Genomic DNA, 22,660 nt, shown 5'->3' on the forward strand with positions numbered 1-22,660 from the left:
TTGCTCCACAACCTGGGTTAGAGCCAGCTGGGGATGGACATGGGTGCTGCGGACGCAGAGGCTGAGCAGAAACCTGCCTGGCACGGTTAAGAAGGTGCAGCAGAGGAGGAGCAATCCCCTGGGACCAGCAGTGTTGGTGAAAACTGCCTTTTGACAGTGGGTTTTTGCTCTCCGATTCCTCTGATTTCCCTGGGCTACCTGTTCCTACAGCCAAGGCCCAGGAGCCCTGTCAAAGCCATAGGCACCTCCTGGGGAGGCAGGGAGGGATGTGGTCCTCACTGCAGCTTCCCTCTCATGGGAGGTAGTGAGGAGGTGAAGCACCTCTCTTTTGGGGAGCTGAAAATGACCATTGGGTGCAAGATTACCCAACTGGTCCTTAGCTCAGCATGGGCAGGTACAGCCTTGGGCAGAAGCATCTGTCCCTGGGGATGTGGTGCAGCCATGGCCAGTACCAGCCTGGCGCATCTTGGAGGCATCCTGCTTTGAGGACATCTCTCCTATGGAGAGCCACTTCTGAAAGGCTTCAGGTTTAAAAAAACCCCTGAAATTGTGACACTTCATGCCTGCAGTATTGCCATTTTAATTCAGCAGAGGTGTGAAAGGTCTTTGATTGTAAGATCTAAAGGAGCAATAAACTGGGCACTGGCATTCCTGAGGGGATGCAGCCTTTTTCCGGGGCTCTAGACAGCCGGTGGGACTGTGCCGTGGTCCTGCTTTAAGACCATGCAGCAAATGAACTTGGGAGCAATTGTCTGATTTCCAGGGCAGGGATTTCCCCCCTTTGGCAGAGGCAGGACCCGGCATGCCATGAACCCTGCTGCAGTATAAATAAAGTGCTGCAGAAGCTGAGTGCAGATGGAGGGAGAGATGGAGCTGTAACCATGGCCCCCCTGCCCCGCAATGCCAGGGCTGTGGACATACATGCCAAGGGGAGTTTTCCCAGGTTTATTCCCACTCCAGTAAGGCCAGGGCTGCTAACTGGCAAGGCATGCTTGCTTTATAGGGATGCAATGAAAGCAGAAAATCATTAACAGGCCAAATAAAAATCCCTTCTTCTCCCAGTTAATCATGTTTCCCATGAGCTTGCAGGCTCATAAGCCTTCTCCTGCCTCCTGTGGGTGAGCTGATCCTCCCAGGAGAGAACCTGGGTTTGAATGGAAAACGTCTGCATGCACAGGGCTCAGGGAAAATGTCCTCTCACTTGGTCCCTTCATGGGGCCATAGGACAGGGAGCACTCCTCACCCTTTCCAGGACCTTTCACCATGCAGTTCCTGCAGCGGGGAAGGGCCAGAGGGCTTTTTGCCTGCAAATGTTTAACTCTGAGCAGCTCCCCACCAAGCTGCAAAGCCTCCGTCGGCCAATTTATCCCAGGCAGATGGAGGAAAGAGATTCCCAGAGGCAAATTCTTTCCTAATTCCTTCAACCCCCTCCCAGATCCCGGCTTCTCCCTTGCCCTGAGACTGATAAAAGTGTCTCTGGGATGGGGTTGGCTCAGAGAGGGGGAAACACGATCCGCTGTGAGACCAGGAGGGCAGAAAGCTGCTGGTGACGGATGGAGGCCCGGCTGCACATGGGCTGTGCTCTGTGTCCAGGCTAAATATTGACTCTCTGGCTTTGGCTTGATAACACAAATCTCTCTTTCCTGACTTTCCAGGCTGACAGCTCGCCTTGGATTCACAGGGATGTGTCTGTCCACAGCGCACCGGCCATCCCTGAGGCTCTGCCATGGCTTTGTGGTTTGTGGTCCACACAGATCGAACTGTGCTGCAGCATCCCCTCATCCCCTCGCTTCTATGGCAACGCTCATTTATCCTCCCACCACGACATAATCTTCTTTCTCCCTGTCTTTAATAACTTGCAGTTAAAAGGCAATCATAAAGACATAAAATTAGTCACTGATTATTTTTGGCACAGGTTAGTTCTGGGGATGAATTTCCCTTTTCCCTGTGCAATTCCCAATCTCCCCAGAGCCCTTACTGCTATGGCAGCCCCAGCTTGACTCTGTCTCCTCCTGCCCCAGGTACAGGGGGAGGCAGAAGCTTAAGCTGGTTGCGCAGGTGTGTTTCCCACTGTCCTGGCTCTCAGCTCAAACCCACTGGCTCCCTGGGCTGGCTGTGGGTCTGCCCCCTGGATTTCATCCCTGGCTCCACCAGACCCACCCACCCAGATTCCCAAAGCCTGGTAATCAAAACCATGCTTCCAGGCCTTGAAGCTTTCATCCTCCAACCCCTCATGTGGGCAGGGTTGGGCTCTAGACCTGATTTTAAAGATGAGAATTTGGATGTTGTTTGCAAAGCGCAGGTTCTCTGGGCAAAGCACCAATCTGTAGGTTGATCCCTGCTCCAGCAAGAGCCCCATCACCTCCACGCTGGCATCGTCCCTTCACACTGCTGCTGATGGCAGCGGGCACCAGCTCATCCAGGTCTACACAGGTGAGTTCCCCCCTTTTCCTGCTGCCACAACGTGCTGCCTGGCAATGTTGGCACCAAACGAATACTGGAGATGCCCGTGGCGCTCAGGCCAGGCATTGCACAGGCTTGTTGTAGGTGCTTCATGTCTTGGAGCACTCCACCCTTCTCTTAGATGTGGTTGGAGGTTGCCACTGGGCTGAGATGCGATTGGAGCGGGGAGCAGGGCTGGCGGCTGGAAGAGAGGATCACAGAAACACCATTTTTCAGGGAAATGGGGTGAAAGAGCATCCAGACTCCTTGCAGGATCAAAACCTGAAAGGCACAAGTGTCCCCATAGCAACCTGGCCATGTCCCAGCACTGACAACAATAATCTGCTGACCCAAATTTCCTCTTTCAATTGGATCCAGCATACATCAGCTCTTCCCATCCTGAATGGTTGTGCAATGGTTGTGTGCTGAAACACAGCTGCTGCCTCCTTACCTCGAGGTAGCAGCACATCAGCGTCAGCCAGAGAGATCATTTCTCCATGTGATTGCAAGAAACCACAGAGCTTTATGGGCACGGGCACTATTAAGAAGTGATTGGGAAGTTACAGGAAGCGATGTCTTCTCTCTGCCAGCTGTGCTTCTCCTGTCAAATTATGATCTATCATCACAGGAAATGTTAGATACGTTGAGCTGAGCAATCTCCTTGTGGAGGTGCAGCTAATTGAAAGCCTGGAGCATTTTGGAAGCTGGATGTTCCTGTAGCTTCACACCACCAGGCTTTGCAGTGGGGTTGGGTAGTGCTGCCTGTGCCAGAGGGAGAGATGGAGCACCCTCTGCACAAGCTGATGCCCACAGCTGTTACCTGGATGGGCTCCACTGCCTTGGTACAATGCCCTGGCTGGCTGCTGGCAGGTCACAGCCCTGCTCTGTTCAGCTAATGGGAAGCATCTGACAGCAGAGAACTGCTGCAAGAATTCAGACCTGCGCCCTTCCTAGCAGCTTCAGTGGTTTGGTTAGCCAGGAAAATGTAGCTGAGGGTGTCTTCTGCCTCCTCTCCTAGGGTGAGAGTTTGACATGGTGTGGAACTGGAGCTCTGCAGGACAGGTACCATCTCAGATCAGACCCTGGTTTAATGAATCACAGTTTGTAGCATCTTTGAAGACCTTCTTCTTTCTCTTACCCCAAGCTTTTAGCTGTGGGTGAGCCTAGCGGGGCAGCAAGCCAGAAACATGTTGGGTCTTTGTGGACATCCTGCCTATGGACCAGGCTGGGAGGACACACCACCATGGGGTCTTCAGGAGCATGATGCCGCAGACCAAGCACCAGCTTAACACTTGGCCAGCCGAGGACAGCAAAGGCGATCTCATGTGTGAGAGAAACACTCTCCCTGGCACCTCTGGCTTTCCAGCCCTGAGCTAAAGCTGGCCAGCCGTCCATCCAGGTACAGAGCAGTGGCAACAGTGTCCTGATCATGCGCAGGGTCTGGGTTGTCCCATCATTGCTCCGAGTGATGGAGGAATTGTGCTGGGGAGAGGCCTCAGCTTGGCAGAGCTGAGCAGGACAAGGAGCGGCCGTGGTCCTGCCCTCAGATCCTGGTCCCTGAAGGCCACCATAGTCCAGTTACAGACCTCAGCCCCAAGACTGGCTGGAGCTTGGGTCACTCAGCACTGTGACATGAGATCAGGCTGGCAGAGGCAGAAAACACCACACAGAACACATCTGTAACTGGTCGAGAGCTGTGCAGATGTGCTCTTAAATGAAACGAAAGGTTGGACGGGTGTTGGGTGACATGGTCTAGTGTGAGGTGTTGTTGCTCATGGCAGAGGGATTGGAACTGGATGATCTTAAGGTCCTTTCCAACCCAAACAATCTGTGATTCTATGAAATAAGCTTCACAAAGAGCAGAAGAGGAAACAAATGGTGTGGGAAGCCTCTTCTCCCCCATACCTCCTCCCTTGCTGTGACATCCATGTGTGAGCTGGGATGAGCACAGCACAGGGATGTGCTCCAGGCAGTCATCCCCCCGTGGGGAAGGCTCCAGCCCATGGCTCTCAGTGCAGCAGCTGGGACCACACATGGGTGAGTAACACCCACAACCCACCACAGAACCCCAGCACCTTGCTGAGTCGTTCGAAGCACTGATCCCTCTGTGATCTGTAGGTATTCACAGCAGCTCTACATTAAAGCCAATCTGATCACACTTTAATCCACGTGTGACCTAAATACTTGGAGTTACAAATCTCGGAGGTTTTCGCTCCCTTTGCCTGGCAGAAGGAGCAGCATTCAGGTCAGTGGGAACAGAAGATGCTGGATCCCATTAAATGCTACTTTTAGTCTCGGCTGCTTTCAGTAATTGTTCCATGATCCATTTTCTCACAGCCCAGCACTGCTTGGGGCTAATCATTATTCTCTTTGAAGTTTTACAGCTGTTGGTACCTCCGAGGAGAATACAAGTACTTGACTGTGTTTGAACGTGACATTTCAAGTGAACTGTCCTTGGAAGTGCTATTTGGGAATGGTGAAATGTTTGTCCCTCAAAGGGCCACTGTTGGGGGTTGTTGCTCTATGAGTCCTAAACAGCCACATGAGGGGAAACTGAGGCAAAAGGAGCTTAAGGGGGAAGCAAAGCTTTGGGTAAGGAAGGTGTTGGAACAGCCTGGGAATAATATCACAATGGTCACAATCTTTCCCTTTCTGGTTTTCCTGCAGGAGGGCAGTGGCTGGTTCATTAGTGCCTTTATCCATCTTGTCTGAGATGTTTTGTTGCAGGCCAGGAGGAGTGTTGCTGGTGTAAATCCAAGGCAGCTTCTCTGAACCCATGGGGTTATGCTAGATTGATGAGGAAATTACGGAGCTGTGGCTCTTTGACATCAAAAAGGCCTGTCTTTAGGACTGATGCTCATTCACAGCTCCCTACCATTGCCAGAAGAAAGCAAATGTCCTGGAAAAGCCAGGCTGCAATCACCAACTTGCCAGGATTAATACAAGCTTAAGCAGAATTTCTGAATGAATGACAGCGCAGAAGATTCAAGAAGGAGCCTTGAATGAAGATGGGCTCCTGCCCACTTGGCTGGGGAAAGGTCTTTGAAGGGACTTGGACAAGTACCTTCACCCGGGTGGCTCCCGAGTTAAGCAATCATTCAGCCTGCAGCACTGCCCTGGTTTTTATGCTGTTTTCTCAGCAATACCACATGGTGATGTGAGTACTGAGGCTTGTCCCAACTCTTTTTCCTCCCGAAGAAACCAAACCACCTCATTCTCCCTCCGGTTTCAGCAGCCCGTGCCATATTTTGGGCCGGGACGTAGCCCTCCATAATCATGCCTTGGATCACAGCAGCGGAGTTTGGCACAGGCTGAATTAGTTCCCATGATCGTCTACGCCACCAGTCTGGTATTTCTTGGCAAAAAGGCACAAAGGAATGAAATGGGGCAGGTAGGTGCAGAGACACGCACGGGAAATGGCAGCGTGCCGATGTTTGCTTGCGTGCGCAGCCAGCGAGGACTGAGGCAGGAGCCTGCAGGCTCTGGTAGTAACAGCTATTTAAAGTGATGATGGAATTCTTAAAGAATGGCAACACTGGTGCTTGAGTGGGCAGAAGCGCAGGAGATGAGCTGCTCCACAGCCTTCTCCCAGCAGCAAGGTGCTCAGTGTCCCCGCCAGCCGAGCTGTGCCCTTGCACCTCTTGTTTAGGGGCTCCTCCAGCGACCGCTGAAGATGGTGTGACTTTGGTTGTACATCTCAACTAAAGGACCAGGGACTCGGATCCAGATGTAGGCTCCATCCTGGGAAGAAACCCCAGGCATAGCAGCTGGCAGGGTGCTGGGCAGGAATTGCCTTGTCCTTTCCCAGATCTGGGGCAGGGATTTGACTTTGAAGCGCGGCTGCCCTCGAGTGGTGTCTCAGGGGCAGGAGTGAAGCTCATTAAAGGGATGCAAACACTTGGGAGACAGCTCCAAGACAAATGTTTAAACACGACTACCCACAGTTTCACCAGTTCTCCTCCCTCCTCGCCCCACATGTGCCCAGCCTGACTCTCGTTGGGAGGTAGGAAAGCAAAGCCAGCTGAATCCTTCTGCTCTGGGGGTTTTTTGTTCCAGTGAAATGCAAACAACAGCCTGAAAGAATTTCCTCCTCAAGCCCCAAGTCAGGCCCCAAATTAGCCATTCAAAACCACGAGGGTTTTCTTTCCATAGGAAATGCTGCAGGAGTCTCAGGCACCAGCAGCCCCTATCTCCAAACACAACATTTGCTATGCTCAGGCCTCTGCATCTCAGGAAGGAGCCAGGTCTCATCACAACAGAGCACGATGTTCAGGTCAGCCTCAGCACTCTGCAGTGATGCAGCTGATTCCATGTTCTGGACATGCAGGGATTTTACCAGCAAAAGCAAGGAGAGCACAAGACACCTTCCCTTCAGCTACCTCTGCCCCTCCACAGATGTGGGGTAGAAGAGCCATCTCCATCCCCACTGGCCTCTTGCAGTGTTGGATGGACCCCACACACCACTGGAAACTAGGTAGCATACACACCTCGAACAACCCACTGATATTTTCCAACCCTACACATTGCCAGGGGGGTGCTACAGAAATGCTGGTGGGGGGAAAGAGGGTATTCCATGCCTACAGAAGCTACCCCCAGCTGGGGGACCAACCACCCCCAAAGTGCTCTACAGTCACCACTGGGCTCTTCTCTCCTACAGTGACCAGGACCAGAGACAGAAGCAGGTGATGAGCAAGAGAATGATGAAGAACCTGGAGAAACCAATCAGCCTGCGCCAGAGTCCCATTTGGAGCATTTTGCTCCTGTACTTGGAGGTGAATGATCTCATTGGAGAAGCATCAAAGACAGCAAACCATCTCTGCAGGTGAATGAACAACAGAGCCAGGCTGAGAACTGCGGGACAAGCCGAGGCAGGTCGCGGCACAAGGCAGAGCCGGGGTTTGGTTTGAAGCTCTGGGCTGCCTCGTGGGAATTTCTTTTAAAGTCAGGCTGGGGAGGAGCTTTGGTGAGTAATTGCTCTATGGCAGGTCCAAGAAGTGAATAATTTTCCAAGAATAAAGGTTAAAAGCCTAGAGACTCCAATGAAAGGTGCTCTATAAATAGGACTAAGTAGGCAGAGCAGTGGGAATAACAGGCAAAAAAAAAAAAGATGTGGAAAAGGGATGGAAATGATCTGACACCCACGTTGGGATTGGACGTGTGTGGTTGTCCCTGCCAAGCAGATGCTTTACATAAGCTAACACTGCAAAGAGCTTTGGTTTGGTTTTGTTTTTTAAAACAACTTTTAGACACCCCCCTGAGAGCATGTCTGAAACCCTCCCACCCCAGTGATACACACTTGACTTGTCCCTGGACCACAGCATCGTGCTGGTGCATGGCACAAGGCACCAGGAGAGCAGCTGAAATTTGGTGTTGCCCAAACCATCCGATGGGATGACATCTGCTGTGCCCAAGGAACTGGAGGAGCTTTCCTAGCAATTTCTGTCCTTTATTCCCCATCCCACTACCCCTCACGTTTTCGTTGGGGACAAGCAGGGTGCCCTGGGCAGGGTACAGTCAGGAGAGATGGAGCCTCGCTGCTGACATGGGCATTGCATGGTGGAGTTCCGCCTGCCTGTGCAGGTGTGTGGACCTGCATCTCCCTCTTCCACTCAAACACTGAAAACATCCATCCCAGGGACATTGATCCTTCCTTCCAGTTTACCTGTTGCTGGTCAGTGCTCTCTGTGGTTGTTAGTAAGAGGGGTGGGGTGCCAGACAGCATGATCATGTACACACTGGTTCTTTAAAAAGCAAAAACCCATTGCAATAAGAGGCAGTAAATGAATCATAGAATCCCAGACTGGTTTCGGTTGTAAAGGATCTTAAAATTCATCCAGTTCCAACCCCCTGCCATGGACAGGGACACCTTCCAACACTACAGCAGGTTGCTCCAAGCCCCTGTGTCCAACCTGGCCTTGAACACTGCCAGGGATGGGGCAGCCACAGCTTCTCTGGGCACCCTGTGACAGCCCCTCAGCACCCTCACAGGGAAGAGCTTCTGCCTCAGAGCTCATCTCAGTCTCCCCTCTGGCAGGTTAAAGCCATTCCCCTTGGCCTGTCCCTACAGGCCCTTGCCCAAAGCCCCTCTCCAGGTTTCCTGGAGCCCCTTTAGGCACTGGAGCTGCTCTAAGGTCTCCCCTTCAGGAGCCTTCTCTTCTCCAGGCTGCCCCGGCCCAGCTCTCTCAGCCTGGCTCCAGAGCAGAGCTGCTCCAACCCTCGCAGCATCTCTGTGGCCTCCTCTGGCCTTGCTCTAATGAGCTAACACTGCTCTTTTAGAGTCTCTTAGAGTCTCTGTGGATATAACTGTGCAAATGTCAGCTCAGGGTTTACAACAGCAAAAAGGCATCTTAGGGAGCTGCTGTGACTGGTGCAGAGGTGATGCTAGAAAAACCCATCCTGTGCACCAGCATCCTGACCGCTGACAGCAGCTCAGGTCACCTCTGAAAAGACATAGGTATGTGAGACAAAGGGCTGGGTGTGGAGGCAAACAGTGCAAATGGCAGAGCTTCCACATGAGGAAAGATGGAAGAGAGGAAAATGTCAGCTTGGAAGAGAGAAAGAAACCTGAGAGAGCTCCAGAGAGAGAGAGCAGTTACTCTCCAATTTACACAGCACAAAAACTGGGGTCCCAGATGTAACTAGCAAGTGACAGGTTGAAACCAGCAAAGGTCTTTTGCCAAGACACATAAGGGAGTCGTGGATCTCACTGCCATGGGATACAGTAGGAGACAAGTGACGTACTTTGGGAAAGGGTTTAAAACCTGCCTGGAGGAAGGGTCCATGCTGTTAGACTCAGGAGCAGTGGTGCTGCCTGCTCAGCCTGGCTGCACTCGCTGACTTGCAGTTGCAGGGAAGATGCAAATCCAGTAAAGTCAGATGATTTACAGGAGCTCTGCAATTGCGTCCAAGGTTAGAAGCGGGGCCCAGATCTGCACATCAAAACAGATTTGCCATTAATTACTATGGTAAGGCTTTTCATAAAAGCATGAGGATTCATGAGGAACCTGCAATGTTTAATTAAAGGGGAGAAACTGATCCTGCTGGGAAAAACTTCCAGATCTCATGCCAAGCTCATCATTGACTTAATTTACGGGACAGAAGCAGGCCAGAAAAAGGCATAAGCAGTAAAGTCATGGAACTTCTGCCAATTTGGGATACAATGGCTGTGCAAAGGGTGATTTACAAACGAAATGAGATGAAGGCAGAGGTGTAGCAAGGAAACAGTGACAGAACTCCCAGCAGCGCAGGACGGGAGAATCTAACCTATACTCTGCTCCAGCTGCTCTTCTTGCTACTGCCCTGGTTCCTGCCTCCTGGCATGAAGGTCACTGGTCTCATACAGCCATGAAATTTCCCATTAGCTTAAATTACAAGCGTCCTTCGGGCTCCTAACCCAGGATGTCAAACTGTCAAGGCTGCCATGTCAGTGACATGGACAAAACTTCTGGTCTAACTCCAGCAAAACTGATAGAATTACTTTGGATTGATACCAGTGGCACCCCCCTGCTCCCACCCACTGCCAGGGAATGTTTCTCCAGTTTCCCTGGGGCTCCAGCTTTCTTGCCCTGTGCAAGCCTCTCGGTGTAACCATGCCCGTGGCGAGATGCAATGTGTGCCCAAAAAGGGATTCTTGGTATTATTCATATGGAAAAAATGCTGTGGGATTGCTTCCCTTCATGTAACTAACTGGTCCCATGACCTCAGTTTCATGACTCTTGATTTCTGAGTGAAATCATTTCCAATGCCAAGAAGGGAGAGGCTGCCGGCTTTGTGGGGAAGGCAGCGGGGAGGCGAGTGAGCAATTGCTTGCAAAAGAGACTGGCTTGGGAGCCACACCTAAGACGAGCTTGGCTCCAGCCCTGCCTCCCCACACCAGCTTTCTGGTGCCTTCTTAGCAACCATGAGCAAACCAGTGAGTTGGGACCCTGAGCAATATTTACGAGCCACAGAAACCAGTTGCTGGAGACGCCTTTGATGGGGTGTCCATCAATTCCCAAATATTGCAGCTCTCCACTTATGTGGAAAAGAGGGAGGGGAGGAATTCAGAGCTAAGAAGGGAGAGGAGGTCACTGCAGAGCTACTTGAGTTCAGCTGCAGTTTCACAAATGCTTTAAATGTTGTTCCTTGCTGTCCTGTCCAGCCCTGAGAACTGTAGAGAAAGCTGAAAGCTCAAAGTATTGGGGGAAAAAAGGGAACAAATAGAGGGGAATGACAGGAGCAGCTCCCTGATTGTACAAGGAGATGCATCCCTCCCTTCCTTCTCTCAGTCACTGGAAGAACCAGGATTTTGCAACAAACCTGAATTTGAGTACTAGAGAGTGAAAGGAACTGCAATGGCATCAGGTGGCTCATGTCACATCCCTGAAGCATCTCACAGGCAGCCCCAGGCTGCAGTGCCACAGCTAAGTACCTGGGATGAAGCTTCTCCTATGGAGACAGGTTGAGAGCTGGGCTGGTTCAGCCTGGAGAAGAGAAGCTCCTGAAGGGGAGACCTTAGAGCAGCTCCAGTGCCTAAAGGGGCTCCAGGAAACCTGGAGAGGGGCTTTGGACAAGGGATGTAGGGACAGGACAAGGGGAATGGCTTTAACCTGCCAGAGGGGAGACTGAGATGAGCTCTGAGGCAGAAGTTCTTCCCTGTGAGGGTGCTGAGGCGCTGGCACAGGGTGCCCAGAGAAGCTGTGGCTGCCCCATCCCTGGCAGTGTTCAAGGCCAGGTTGGACACAGGGGCTTGGAGCAACCTGCTCTAGTGCAAGGTGTCCCTGCCAGTGGCAGGGGGTTGGAATTGGATGAACTTCAAGATTCCTTCCAACCCAAACCATTCCATGATTCTGTGAAAACCAGCCTGCCTCCTGTTCCTCCCCCCTTGGGAAAAAGGCTCTCACCATGTTTCAGTAAGACACCAGGTGCACAAGAGGGATTTCAAAGCAGAAGAAAACAAATTGAAAAGGCAAAAACATATGCAAAAAAGCCCAGCCCAAGACTCTTGGGTGCAAAAAGTGTTGCCGATGCCAGGAATACCTATGCAAGGGGGATGTTTGAAGATAAGCACCAGCTCACACTACAGATGAGAGAAGATCAGCCTGTCAGGGCAGCCCTTTGCATTCCTGCAAGAGGATGAGGCTGAAGTGTACAGGCTGGAGAAAATCGTGCAGGGGGATCTGGTGCTGAGCCACAGGCTGAGCGAGGCCGAGAACCGAGCCTGGACATGCTGTGGGCTCTGACCACAGGGGCAATCCTGTTGCCTCGCAGTGTTGCAGCTTCCCTTTCTGTCAACAGAGGGAATAATATTTGCAGTGCACATAAAAAGAAATGTAATTAATTCAATAAGCCAGGTTGTAGAAGGTCCTAGGTGAGTTTTCTGGAGAACTTTACATTTTTGTCACAAGGTTTAACCCTAAATCCACCATCTGCAACCATACAACAGTATCTTCCAGAACTGTGTTCAGTTCAGCTTCCAAACAACAGGTTTTTCTGTTCCTTCTCTCAAGATATGATCCACTGTTTGCTACATCCCTCAACCAGAAATCCTCCCCGACACCCAGCCTAGAATTTTCATTTATTTAGCTTAATCCCCTTCAGAATACATCATCCATGCTGCTGCCTTCCTCCTTTGGGCGCTCACCACTTGCAACTGGCTAAAACAGCAATTTCTCAGTTGACCTACAGCATCTGCTCCCATCTTCCCTGATTTTTGGGGTCAAATCCAGCGCAGAGCCAGGTCCTGTGAAGGTTTCTTCCCTTAGCTTTCCCATCTCTGTCCCCACAGTGTAGAGAACTGGAGGCAGCTGGTGGGGCTGGTGCATGTCTCACAGCACAGGGATCAGCTGGAGAAGGGAGCACAGAGGTAATGCAGAGCAGTGAGGGAAGGCAGGGTTTGCACAGGGAATTAAAACAGTCAGCCCAGGCAGTCCTGACTGCCAGTGAAAGCCTTTTCTTACACCTGAGAACATTGTTACCTCAAAGAAAACACAATGAGAATGAGAGCAGGAGCTAACGAGAGAACCTGGGCAGCACTGGGAGTGGAGGGAGGAGGGAAATATAAAAAGGAAAAGGAAATGAATCAAGGATATAAGTGAGCAAACGAGCCAGAAATTCGAGTTAAAAAAAGGCAGGATCTAAAAAAGGCAAAGAAAGAAAGAAAAATGGAGCACTATGGCAAAGCAAATCCACGGGGAAAAGGCAGGAGGAGAGCACCCGGTCAGCCCCGGCAGACAAGAGCTGTGGAGGGGATGGATGGATGGATGGATGGATGGATGGATGGATGGATGGATGGATGGATGGACCCACAGAGCTCCTGGGGCAGGTTCACGGGATGATGACTGGCACCAAAGTGGTGCCCATGGCCAGTGTGTCACCCTGTGCCTGAGCATGTGCCCCATGTCCCTGCCCATGTCCCTGCCCAGGGAAATGCCCCTGCTGCAGCGGAGCTCACACCCAACGGGTGCTCAGGGCTGGACCACAGCCCTCATGGGCAGTGGGACCAGCACCCTCTGCCACGGCCAACTCTCCCATCTGCTTTTGCTTGTGCCAGATGGGAAGGGGAGGGAGGGAGGGATGGGGGATGGGGCTGCATCGCTGGGATGTCGGGGATTCATTTCTGTTCTTTTCCCAGTGACATCTAAATGGCTGGCCCCAAAACGCTTGCTGATTGCTGTGTGTTTTTCCCAATGACACAAAGGCGAGAGGCTTTTGGAATAAATCATGTAGAGGCAGGGGAAAAAAATATGTATGTAAAGCAGCAGATCTGACCCCAAAGGCACATTCACCTCCCTCTTCCTCTCCCTCCCCTATAAGCGTGTTTTAGAGCTGCTCAAGTAAAAGAGGAGAGTGAGCACGAGTAATTTTCCACGGATGCAGGGAACAATTGAGCCCCGCATGGTTTTCATCGTTAAAATGCTTCCCTCCAGCAGTTTATGTTCATCCCCACCAGACAAAGGCGATGTGCATGCAGAGACCAGTTTAGTCTTGCTCCACCCGCTGGTAGTGAGGAGCCGAGGTGCGGGGTGACAGGGAGGAGGAGTGGGGGATGAGATGCTAACACCACGAGGTGGGACCCACTCCAGCTCCTCTCCCTGCGCGGGCAGGGGATGGCTGAACTCGGCTCTGAGTCACCCTTACTCAGCCCCGGCGCAGCCTCACCCCTGCCCAGGTACATGGGCTGGTTTGGGGAGGTAAGAGGGGCACAGAGAAAACAAGCACGAGGGTTTAGGGGGAAGCACCCAATGCTGCTGGTGTGGCACCATCATCTCTGCATGTGGACAGGAGGATGGGGGAGAAAGGAGGCCACGCTGCTTTGCAGCAGTGCTTCCTTCAGCCTTGTGCTGCCAGCCTGGCTTCTTCTGGGATCCAGCCCCTCCACTCACACAGCAGCTCCAACCACCCTACAGACATGGGAGATCACCTTCTCCATCCATCCATCCTATCCATCCATCCATCCATCCATCCATCCATCTATCCATCCCTCCCTCCCTCCATCCTCTGTGCAAACACCAGTCAGGAGTGGGACTGCACCCTGCAAGAGAGCCGAGGATGAATGCTGGTACCACGTTCATGCTGAGAGGCTTCAGAGGAAAGCAAGGGGACGTGGGCATCCTCAGCACTGTCTCCCCGACAGCACAGCTGAACATGTCTGAACATGCCTGAACATGTCTGGAGGCATGAGACTGGGGAGTGGAGTCCGAGCCCTGAAGCACAGCAAGGTGATCCCCAAGTCAAGCAAAGCCTCACCATGATCCTTCTTCCTCTTTGTCCTCAATTCCTTTCCCATCCCCACTCCTTTCAGATGGAAGAACATCCTTCAGTCACTGGCAAGGAGCTCCCTGGCTCTGAGCATCACCTGCAGCCCCCCTGGGAGGAAGGAGGACAGGGTGTGAGCCCCAGATGTCCTGTACCCCAGTGTCAAACTTACTCACAGCTATGAAAAGAAGAACTTGATTTTTATAGCACCGATCTGCCCAAAATAAGAGCTCCAGGCTTTTGCAGCTACAAGAGCTTTTAAACGTCCACCTCTGGGACCTGCAGGACAGCAGGGTGCAAGTTTGTGTCTGGCAGCTTTGCTGCTCTTGCACCTCAAGTCACAGCATCATGTCTGAGCCCCTTTGGCACCTCTTCCCTGTGGGGTGCTTACCAAACCCACCATCCTCACAAACCTGCTGCTTACTGGGTGATGCAGGGCTGAAGGGGCAATACCACCAGTTTCATGGCAACCATGTCAAGAGGACTCTAGCTCTGAGTGTGAAGAAAGACTTAAAGTGACCAGTTTTCACCCCTCCAAAAAAATTTCTTAGTTCCTCACCACAGATCAGCACATAGAAGCTAAACTCGGGCCCAGACTCCTGGTGGGAGATCTCTTAAGCAACATTTTTGTGGTGCAGAGTAAGGTTTTGCCAAACTCCTTCCACCTACATACTACTGAGCGAGTGGTTCAGACCAGTGCTGGTTTGCAGCGCTTTGCCAGACCACTGAAGGCGGCTTTCAACAGAACACCAAAACACAGACCCAAATGAATCACAGGATCCAGTGGTGATGCTCCAACAGCCCTTTTGTGAAGGCCTAAGCCCAAACCTTCCACATCAAATTACAACCCCCCAGGTAGATGTGCCAAGCTTTTTGCTCCCTGTTCTCCTTGGATGCATGTGCTTTTTAAGCTCCTTTCCAACATCCAGCAAATGCATTTATAAATAGATGGGTTTTACCTAAGAGGTGATGGCACTTACGTGGTCATGGAGAGATGCTTTACACATATAGCTTGTGTGGGAAAGATTTTGGATGGCTCCTTGACAAGAAGCATAACAAGGAGAAAGGCAGCTTCTACAGAAGATGATCACAGTGAGCTTAGCCAAACAAAACAAAGGCCAGAAGGGGAAGGATTGCTACACATAAAAACACCCAAGAGAGAGCTGAGATGCCTATTTAAGCAGTAAGGACAATGCTGGCATGAAACCAATTGGGAAAAAATTGGCTATGAGTAAATATAACTGGGATTAAAAAGGAGCTTCATAACTCTTAGAGCACTCAGCATGGGGGATGGCCTTGCAAGGGACACACTGGAGGCTGTGAGGGTAGAGCGCTGTACCTTTACAAACAGGATCCTAGGACCACGTGTGGACAGCAGGTCTGGATTTGACTCAGAAGGTCTCTCCTGGCCCTATGCCTCCATCCGTAAAGACATCCTACAAGTCTCTGAAATTGGGAAGCTAAACCTTGCAACCTGGAGAAGTCCCAGCACTCCATGTGCCCACAAAGCTGCGTCAAGGGCTCTTGCAATCTTCCCAGATGAAAAGTCAATCCAAGAAGATATGTGAGCTGACTTCTCTTGGATTGTGTGTGCCTTGAGATTGGTACTTTTCAAAGAGCTATAATGAGCATGGATCTTGGAGAGCTACAACAATAGCTTATTTTCAAGGAAAATTAAGAACAGCTTGTTTTTTCTAATCTTACAGTTTCCTCCAAACAAATGCGTCACAGCTGTTATACCTGGAGGTCATGGAAAAAAGGTCTCATTGGAACTGCTGTGAGAAATGTTTTGGCTGAAAAGTTTGAATGTGTCCTGTATTAATACAATGAGAGACTGAAGAGAAACTGTTGTCTTGCCCATGGAGACAGAATGATGAATAGCAGTCATAAATTTAAGGGGAAAAAGCACAAATACTTTGTAGTAGCAATGACAGAAGAGTATTGGAAGAGACTGTCCAGGGAAATGTTGGCCTCCCTGCCACTGAAGGGTTAGGGTTTTATGAATGGCTTAAACACATCTGTCAGGAATGATTCCTGAAAAGCTGATCCTTTTCTGGGGCAGCAACATGGGTTATATGGTTCTGCAATGGTAATTAATATTAGCTGTAATACAAAGCTCAGCACCAAGATGAAGATGACAGAGACTTCTTGACGGCTTATGTTCAAGGCTGGACACAGAACTGCTGCTAGCTGCCAGCAGGAGCCCAGCAGGCCCCCCACATCTCCACATGGAGACACCAGTCCTAAAGCAGTCCTGAACGCCCCAGGCCTGGCCTGTGATGTCACAGCCTGAACTGGAACAGTAAAGGCATAATCAAGCCTTATATATTATTAAACTTTATTTGCATTGCTTTACATGTGAGGCTCAGGAAAGGCCTGTCCTTAAAATGTAGAGTTTTAGAAGTCCCAGGGACACAGAGTGGTGATGCAGATGATCAGAGTTTCCATGCCATCACATTGGTGTTGCTGGACAAAGACCCAAGCTGCAGTGATGATGGTCAGAGCTGCGCAGAGGCCCAGGGTGGGGTCATGTCAGTCGATGTCATCATGAGAATGATGAAATTAAAAAAAATACAGCTTTGTATAAATTCATATCTTGTGGCCACCTCCAAAACAGTTCATGGGGAAAAGTATCCAGTTACCACAAGCAAGCGTTTTTCTGAACCCATTTAAAATCTTAAAACCACAATACATAAACCTAACAATAGCAAATGGCAAGACATCAGAAACCCATTGAAAGAAAAGCCCAGTATAATAGAAAAGAGAATTAAACATGACTATCGCTGCCAAAGGATAATATCCCATAAATATTTTTAAAGGCAAACAAGAGGATTATCAATGAGAGTTAAGACAGGATAAGGGCAGACAATTTAGGCTCAAAAGAACATATTTGGTATTTCAAAGGTACATTGAGGAGACTTTTAAAAGTGACCTAACCCCCCCAATCTATTTTCCATAGGACTCGAGGTCAGAGAAGGCACCTGAAGGGAGCAGAGGCGAGAGACCTCTTCAGCTCCCATCCCACCTCTGCCTCTGTACAGCCTGAGGCCGGTCCTTTCTCCCGCCTCAGCTTCCCAATCCACAAGTGACACAAGCGCAGTAAGTTACAGCCTCCAAAGGGAGCATGAGGGCTGCAAGGACTGAGAGGTGGCATTGGAAGCTTAAACATGTGAAACACAGCTCCTATTTTCCCTGTCTAGCAAATACAGGTGGTCACAGGGATGGTGCAGGATCTGCAGGCGCGCTCTGGTCTCCGCAGGGACCAGTTTCAATGTAGCCCATTAAGCTTGTGAGTTGATTTAGCAGAACTCCAGAGCTGCCGTACTGTGCACATTGTTCTGACAGCTGTTAAGGACTGACCTGCTGACTCTCACTGCTTCCTGCCACATCCTGTTCCTTGAAGGACAGCTGATTACCTTTTCCTCCCTAATGAGTTCAATGAGTCTAAAGACAGGCTGAGGCTGCCCACTTGCATAGTACATGATCTTTGGCTTCCTCCGCTGCCTGATCTCTGCCGGCAGTCAGAGATTGAGGATATGACTGTGTGTGAAGCCAAACATGGAAACGTCACAGGGAACGAGGAACTGTGATCTAAGAAATTAATGTGCTGTAGGACAAAAGTTCAGGGAAGCACCAGGAAGGCAGAGCACCACTAGAATCTGTACCGCAATTTGAAAGGACATACCCACTAGACAATCTGAACTGGGAACTCTCTGACCCAAGGAAGGGCAAACATTTATATGGGGAGCAGATGTCTGGAGGAACAAAATAGTAGCTAAAATACTCAATGTCCTCCTCTCCCCCCCCAGTATTTCAGAACTAGTTCTTAACTCCTGCCCAGCCAGTTTATTTCCTGTAATCACAACTGCTCCCTTTCTTTGCGCACACCTCTGAAGCAGGTTTCCAGATCGTCACCTGAAGTACTTGGTAGAAGTCATTGTAAGCAGGAAATCAAACTAACTAGGTCATCAGTCCAATCCTCAACCGTAATTTCAAGGTTTCTTGCCCTCTTTACACCACCTCTTTATCTTCTAGCATCTCAGAAAATCTACTGGTCTTATTAAGAGTTATGAACACACACTCAGCTCTGCGTGGAAGCGTGCCCTTGTACTCCCCAAAGATTAGGCTACCCTGCCTCTGCAGTGGGAAGCTCTGTGGGTCGAGTTTGGGTAGCTGTGTGGGATTGCTGGGCTTACACACAGCAGGACATGCGGGAATCGACAGCTCTCCTAAAGCCTGGTTACTTTGGTGACATTGGGACAGGCATTGAGATGTCCTCGGGAGCACGGCTGTAGAAGTGGTGCTGCTTTGCACTGGCTCACACCTTTCCAGCAGGGTAAGCAATGAACCCTTCAAATCTCAGCTTCTTCTGGAGTTAATAACAAACAGGAGACAGGGTAAGTTAATATGTACCCAAAGCAGCTGTAGGAAAACTGGAAAATTCTAGTAATGAAATAGAGCTGCCTTCATTTTAAAGCCTCCACTCCTAACTGTGTTGGCAGCTTGGTGGCTTATTTGACAGCAGTTTGCTGTCAATCCCTTCTAGACATCACGATAGCACTGGTTGTCTTTGGGGAGATGCCAAAGCCTGCACAGCTCACAGGTCCTCTCCCCATCCCAGGGCTCCTTCTGGCTGAAGAGGTGCAGTGGGTGAGCAGGTCAGAGTGGATGTGCTGCAGGAGAAGCTTCTGCTGCCATTGCTCTACCTGCTCTGTGGGTAAAGGCTCCCCAGAGCTGTCAAGCTGCCACCTTTCACCAGCCTGAAATTAAAGAGTATTATTTAAGTAAACAACCCGAGCTGCTAAGCTCGGTCTCATGGCCAGGACCAGCTCCACTCTCACTTGGAGGGATTGCTGATTATCTCAGCACACAGAGCCATGAGTAAATATTGGTTCAAACACAGATAACTCGTGGGCAAAAGCACAAGGCTGCATGCAGCTCAAATAAACAACCTGCAAAAGCAATGGCTGCCAGGCCTGGACCTCCCCTGTCCCTCTTGCACACCCCGAGGGCTGCCCTGGCTGTTAGCACAGCTCCGCGTGAGCTCTGCCAGGGACTGTGCTAAGCACTGAATCCATAGGGATTATACCCAAAATAAAGCAGTGTGCAGCACAAACATACAGCTGGAAGAAACCCCACTTTGCCCATTCTGCTGGTCAGAGGCCATTCTCGGGCTTGTTCTCAGCTACAGCAAAGGGGTGAACTGGTTCCCTTATTCCCTGAAGGACGAGTGTGGGATTTAAGTTATTGCAGGCTAAATAACCTTCCCTGCCCTCAAGGCTTGTTCATTTTATTTATGGGAAAATATGCTTGTTAATGCTTTTATCACAGGAATGATCTAATCTGGGGCGGGGGGGGAGTCTCCTTTGAATATATCCATTTTAATGAGCTGCTGGGCGAAATGTTTAGGCAGGCAAAACTGACTCTGAATTCGTTTCTGACAGAGCAGATTCTGCACAGGTCTTAAGGTTCGTCCTGCTGACATCTGTTTGTTTTGATAACATTTCCAAACGAAATGAGGAGTTACAAAAGCTGAGCTGTACTGTGCACTTCCTCGTCCCTAAGGTTGACTGATCCAAGCACAATAGGAACTGGGGGAAAATAAGCCACGCCATCCAGCTGCCTTCCTGACACGGAGGCTGTGAAAGTGGCCCATCCTGCAAAGAAACATCAGATTGTGCTGAACGATTCTGTAGGAAAAAAGGGAAGCTAAGCAAAAAATATATAAATCTACCACACAAAGGCTCCAGCAAGCAAGGGAAAGGGGTCAGCAGAGAAAGAAAATGTTCATGAAAGAACTCCAGAAAGTTGCTGCACACCAAAATGCCGACCATAAGGTGACCACAGAGGGGCTTGCTTTCTCAGGACCTGGCTCTGTGAGGTGCTGTGCACCCCACTGCTCCCACCCAGTGCTCAATCTCCTCTTGATGGCACTGAACCCTTTGCAATAGCCTCCATCACCTCTTGTCAACTTGGGGAGGGAAGCGGAGGGAGAGAAGGGGATGGAGATGTGAGCTGCATCAGGCCCAACATAAACGAAACAGAAAATGGTCTGTGGAACGGAGGATGTTGCAATGTCTCCCACTATTGTTTTGTAACAACTACTGGTTTCCTCGTGACGATTTGTTCGTAACCCAGAGAAAAATCAATACAAAACCTAAGCTTGTGGAACATTATTCTTAAGCTACAGAACCGTAACAACAAACTGCTCAAGCACACTTCTTTCCCCAGAACTCTCAAAGTGCCATCCTCTGACCACATCTTGGGCCTCCTGCTGTTGGCTAACCCACTGCCTACCTGACTATATTTCCTGTTCTGACTTTTGCCTTCTCCCCCGCATTATTTCTATATGGAAAGTGAACAGCAAAAACTGATGAGTTTGATCCTCCAAATGTAAAGAAAACAACTCAGCACTTATCGGGTGATGAGCATGATGTTGGATTACACCCTTGAATCAGATAACGAGACTTTAAATCATTTTAAGCATCTGTTATCTCATCTACATTCAATATATAGTCCTCTTCATGACAGCTGGTTTTAAGTAAGAGAGCAGAGATCCAAAGTTTCTTTGGTAAGAAGTACAGACATTTGTTGGCCTGATGAACTAGTGACTGCTTTCTTCTAGCTCAGTATCTCACAGAGATCTTGGAAAAGAAATTCTTCCCTGTGCTGGTAAACATCTAAGAATTCTGGCTTAACTTGGCAGTGGCACACAGGATCTCCTTCTAGCACAAGTGGGTCTGCAGAAAACCTGACCTTCAAATCAGATCATTCTCACTTGGGTGACAATGGAAACGAGGAGAGTTTTCCAGCTAGAAAAAGTGTTCTAATTACATGTCCCACAAAGATCAGAATAGATTCTAACACACCAAATAGCATTTTTTTTGGAGGGGGAGTATTTAAAATTAGATAACCGGTAGTTAACTGTTACCTGCAAGGAAAGGAACCAGAAGCTCTATGGAGATGAATTCACATAAGAGCCCCGCTTTGCAATGCTTGTGAACTACAGGTCTTACAAAGTTTAGAAGTAACATTGCCCAGTGTTTTGATAAAGACCTCACAAGCTTTTCCTGTACTTCATCTCCACACAGAGCTGACAAAGATGAACATTTAAATTATTCCAGGACTAAAAGTAGCTGAATTACAGGATGGGGAAGTCATCATACACAGTGATTTCTGTGGAAACACATCACAACGGACATCTCTGCCTCGGTTTCTGTCTGGTTTTGGTGCATGGCTGCATCTCTAGATAACTCTTAAAACTGCAAGAACAAGTAGAGTCTTTCTGGAGTGGAAATAGAGAGAAGGGCCATGAGGATGATCAGGGGCTGGAGCACCTCCCATATGAAGACAGGTTAAGAAAGTTGGGGCTGTTCAGCCTGGAGAAGACAAGCTCCATGGAGACCTCAGAGCAGCCTTCCAGTATCTGAAGTATCTGAAGGGGGACTACAAAGATGCTGTAGAGGGACTCTTCATCAGGGACTGTGTAGTGAGTGATAGGACAAGAGGTAATGGGTTCAAACTTAAACAGCTGAAGTTCAGGTTAGATATAAGAAAGAAGTTCTTTACTGTGAGGGTGGTGAGGCACTGACACAGGTTGCCCAAAGAAGTGGTAAATGCTCCATCCCTGGCAGTGTTCAACGCCAGGCTGGACAGAGCCTTGGGCGACATGGTTTAGTGCGAGGTGTCCCTGCCCATGGCAGGGGCTTGGAACTGGATGATCTTAAGGTCCTTTCCAACCCTAACTATTCTATGATTCTATAAAAGGCAATCGGAACAACTCGATTGTCTGGCTCAATTGATTTTTTATTATTATTTTTTACCATTTTTGGGGAGTTACTCAGTGTGTAATGGTATGTAAGGACTGTACATACTTTAAAAGAGAGCTCATGTTTTTCTTTCTGTTGTACTTCCCTCGTCAGCACCTCAGAGACAGATTAATTCCCATGATACTGCTAAATGCCATAAACACCTATTTCCACATTCAAGAAGAGCTATGACAGCATGATCCAGCCAAGCAGAAAATATACGGGGGGTTCTGCTACATGTCAAATATCTTTTTTTTCCCATTCACCTTCACTGGAGCTTTGTTCCTCCTCTAGAACATGGACACGTGAGCTGCTTCATTGACACCTTCAGCAGCCCCCTCTTCAATCACCTCCTCAGTGGCAGAAAAACACACAGAAGCACCAGTATTTGCAGACGTGTCATTTAGTTATGTTTTAATCAGCTAAACAACAGAACAGTTTATCTTTCCTTCTCAAAATAAAAGATGTGATACAACCACGGTATCAATGTGCAGGACTTCAGAACTGGCAAGTCTTACGAGTGTTTCAGGTCCTCTACATCTTTCTAAGCACTAGTTTCGTGTTATCTGATCACAAACACTTGCAAACCTGGAAACACACAATGAAGAGGAAGGACATTCAGTTTCATTAACCTGCCCATTTCTTGCTCTAACATCTGTTTGCATCAGCCATCA

The 22,660-nt window shown here is 49.6% G+C and overlaps 1 protein-coding gene across 6 annotated transcripts in view; it reads right to left on the bottom strand.

Annotated features, from left to right (window-relative positions):
- Window positions 1-22,660, bottom strand: part of LOC115618068 (nucleolin-like) — a 32,819-nt gene that overhangs the window by 6,971 nt on the left and 3,188 nt on the right. Inside the window, exon 1 of one of the 6 annotated variants that reach the window (XM_030509216.1) lies at window positions 19,300-19,798. The exons of the other annotated variants lie outside the window; for them this stretch is intronic. The gene's annotated coding sequence lies outside the window, so the exon portion shown is untranslated. Of the gene's footprint in view, window positions 1-19,299; window positions 19,799-22,660 lie in introns of those variants that run through there. 6 annotated transcript variants of the gene reach the window in all.

The sequence above is a fragment of the Strigops habroptila genome, chromosome 20, assembly GCF_004027225.2.
Source record: "Strigops habroptila isolate Jane chromosome 20, bStrHab1.2.pri, whole genome shotgun sequence".
Taxonomy (NCBI): Eukaryota; Metazoa; Chordata; class Aves; order Psittaciformes; family Psittacidae; genus Strigops; species Strigops habroptila.